Raw genomic sequence first — 4,245 nt, 5'->3', positions numbered from 1 at the left:
GTTAGTAAAGATTAACAAAAGCTAGTTGTACTACTGATAGCGGTAATGCTTTCAGTCATCCGATTTAGCATTTATAAGCACTATATAAACAGTTAATATATTGATAATATAATATAATAGTAAGCAGATATTAGTGTTCATTTATTTTTCAACAATTTATGACTCCTCATGTGGGCACCCATGAGTGGAGACTGATGTATTAACAGATAATGAATGATGTTGTAGTCCTATAAGTGATAATAATATGAAATATGTCCTCATAGGAGTGGTTACAATTGCTGAGAAATACTGTACATCTTTATATCTGCTTACACCTACATTACAGTGTTTAAACCATTTATTAAATGTTTGTATACTGCTTATAAATGCTAAAAAAGGGGAACTTAAAGTGTTAGTGTGAGCGTACTAGAAACCTATTTAGATATTTCTCTGAACAGTACTAGTGAAGCTGACTGCCGTAATTAGCAAAAACAAGGTTAGCGAATGAGTGACACGCCAGGTTAAAAGGTCAACTCACATTTGAGGCAAGCAACGGCGGCAAACTCCCAATTTACACAGACTGGTCCAACCTCTTAGCCTTAATATTGACAAATGCATAACAGCAGTGTCAAGTGCTCAAGGGTGATCTACTTTTTTCCTGATGTGGGGCTCCCTGGAGTATGGTGCAGAAACATATTCTCTTCAAACAATCCCAATGACAGCCAAATAGCCTGCTTGTCGCTTGTAAAAAACCTTCTAATGATGCGTGTCGAGGGAGCGCCCTGCCTTCTTGTAGCAGACGACTCCCCTGTGTATGAGGAAAAGCAGAGGGAGAAAATAATCATGTTTCCCCAAATCATTCCTCCTCATGAAACCCAACGACACCCGAGCATCTAAACAAACCTCTCCTTCTCTCAGGATCTCTCACGTTTCCTTTTTCCTGCCTTTCTGATCCGCTGAGTCAACATTCATTACAATAACCATTAAATTTCCAGTTTCAAACAGTATTTGCACATATGCGTAGACTTGGATATGTATTGGAAAAAAATTGGACATGATAGGTACATGAGTGGAAGCACAGGGATCTTCAAGCAGCTATTGCATCAATGTAACAGGGAAGCAACTGTTCCATCCCTGTGCATACATTTCAGGTTCCCCCCTTCACCTTTCATATTATAATTAGAGCAAAAGTGATAGGAAGTTAGATGTTTGCTGTCTGGGGCTTAATGTTCCCTCGTGAAATAGTGGGGGAAGAACACCAAATCACATTCATGTATTTCTAACACGATACCTTGTTAAAAAAAAATGGTCGTCTTGGCCACCAATGGAATGCTACCTTTGTATTTTTTATTTATTAATGGAATTTTATTTCATAATCTAGTCTCCATTACAGGTTATTTTCTTGATTAACTGATTAATCATTTAGTCTATAAATTATCAAGAAATTTGTTGGGTTTTTTTTAAGTTCCGCAAAGAGGAGATCAGTCTGAAGCCCAAAAACATTCAGTTTAATATCACATGAAACAAAGAAGAACAGGATAATCTCAAGAATTTGTGACATTTTTGCTTGAAAAATGCCATAAATGATCAACCAATTATCAAAATAGTCCATTTCTGTTGATTGACTACATTTCAGCTCTGTTATGATCAATTCTTTATTAAATGTATCTGCTGCTATATCTACATTCCATTCTGTTAAGCAGCTTAACTATCCCCAATTAACATAATGCGTAACTATCATGATGGTTATTTAAGAGGAACAGACTCAAATTTTATAAAACAATAATTTACCAAGAAATCCAGCAGTTAATAAGATCATTAGAGAAGCAATAGAAGAACATCTTGATCTTGAGGGAGCAGGGTAGTTCACTGTCAGATCACAGAGTCTCTATTAAAAACATATCTTTTTTATGTCCGCTGCACAGATGACAGGGCAGCCAATGAGAGAGCAGGAGGCTCCGTGTCTTAATGCCAAGAAAGTGGGAGTGCTAACAGGCCCTGATTAGCTCCGTTTATCTCTAATTAATTACCTTTACCTAATTAGATGCTCTGTTTCAGCTAGACATGGAGTCAAGTAGACTAGATTATTAGTGTGCTCATCGAGCCTTTATAAAGGGCTGAAATTAATGTTACGTGCAAAAGAATCCGCTGCTTTAATTGCACAGGTGTTGCCTTATGGCAACACTTCATCATCCACCGACTCCCCAAGATTATTAGCAGGGATTCATACAAAGGGACTATTCTGTGAACTGCACCGTCGCAACAGCTCATTAGTTAGGCTTGTTATTGTATTATTTATTACATTTGGCCTTCCCCCATTGCCCATATTGATTCATAGACCCTATTTTCTTACATCCTCTTCTCCTTGGCTGTCTGTTATTTCATAGCCAGTTAGTGAGTCTAATTTCAAAGCCTGTTTTCACAGAACACCAGAAGCCATAAAGATGGAAACAGTGGAAGAGTGTGTTTTCACACTTGAATCTCTTTTATGAACAAAGCCCCAATACTTTTTTTTTTTAAATAGCTTTCCTTGATAAACAAGAAAAACATAACACAAAGATTGCAGCAGGGGTGGCAAAATTAATTTGATTACTACTAACTTAACATTGATAAAATTACACATTTAAATCCCCAGTGTGGGTTTTGTGGAGGATATTTTGAGAATACACACAGATTTTGTGAAGAGGCTTACAGATAGAAAACAAACTGTATTTGTTTCATTATGACCCCATATAGCAATTGATCTTACATATAGAATATTTCAAACAGAAACTTACAACCCAGTCTCGCATCAAAATGTATAATAGCTACGTTGTTTCACAGCGCAAAACATATACAATACAGTAACTGCTCTAAAACTGTGAGATGCCTACATGCTATCACTGGAACCACAAAGCTTTGTCCTTGTCTTTGTGTTGTGTAGTTATCTGAGCTGCTATGTTATTTGTCTTATTTTATGTAACTGAGATTTTGTGTTTGTGTGTGTTTAGAGTTCCCCCTTCACACGCACACAACAGAGATAGTGGCATTTGGATTAATATAGTTGTGATCGTGGCTGATCGGCGGCAATTTGAAATAGAATAAAGCTTTACCACGTCAGACAACCCAGAACAGGAATCCAACACACCAAGTTCACCCACAACACAAGGCACTTCCCTGACCCTAACCTCCCTTTGCACCGAATTGCATCGAATCTTGTACCATGGCCATATAAACAGATGAAAACGGGGTATCAAACTGGACGTTACACCTCACATCCCTCATTTAATCCCTGCACTTGTCACTTTCATATATTTCATCACACACTATAAACATAATTTGTAATTGTACCTTTTGTGGACAGCATAGTTAGAAATGAAAGTGTTTATTTTTCATATTTCAGCTGAGGTATATTTACCCAAGCCTGACATTATTTAAAGTTACCTGCAACACCATCTGGTGAAGAGAGCATGTTTCACCAGCTTCCACAAGGACTTTCTCATTAGGGCTGAAAACATAGATCTTACATTTCATCATGAAAATAAGGTTAAAAGTAGGCCAAGTCAAACAATTTTACCTTGATGAATTTTTGTCACCATTTCCACAAAAACAGAAAAAATAAATTAATAAATAATAAAATAAAATATGTACCCTACTGAACTTTCAAAGAGTTCTGTGATGCTGTGCCTGAGCAAAGTCATGTCTATGAAATGTGAAAATTAAAACTTTGTCATAGGACATTTAGCTCTCTTGCTAGCATTAAAAAAAGTCGCTTATTGACTTTCATGTGGAGTATTAAATGACAAGATTGACACCACTATCATTTTTGTCCATTAAATATAAGACTATATAGCCAGCAGCTAGTTAGCTTAGCTTAGCACAAAGACTGGAAACAGAGGGAAACTGCTAGCCAGGTTCTGTCTAAAGGAAACAACATCCATCTAACAGCACCTTTAAAGTTCAGTAATTGACACGTTACATCTCTCTTACCATTGGACAGAGCCAGATTAGCTTTTTCCCCCATGTCCTGTCTTTAGGCTTAATTAAGCTAACCGGCCTGGCTCCAGCTACATATTGACCAACATGAGAGTGGTACTGACCTTCTGACTCTCTGCAAGAAAGTGAATTAAAGCATTTCCCAAAATGTCTAACTATTGCTTTAACTATCTGATCTGCTACACTCCAGTGTGGTGGAATGAAGGTTACTCATAATAATGAAATGTGCATAACAATGTCATGTATTGAACAAAGCTTATTTGATGCTTCTATGTCCACAGACTTTAAAAA

Source organism: Thunnus maccoyii, chromosome 7 (assembly GCF_910596095.1).
Source record: "Thunnus maccoyii chromosome 7, fThuMac1.1, whole genome shotgun sequence".
NCBI lineage: Eukaryota > Metazoa > Chordata > Actinopteri > Scombriformes > Scombridae > Thunnus > Thunnus maccoyii.
This window is presented reverse-complemented; position numbering follows the sequence as displayed.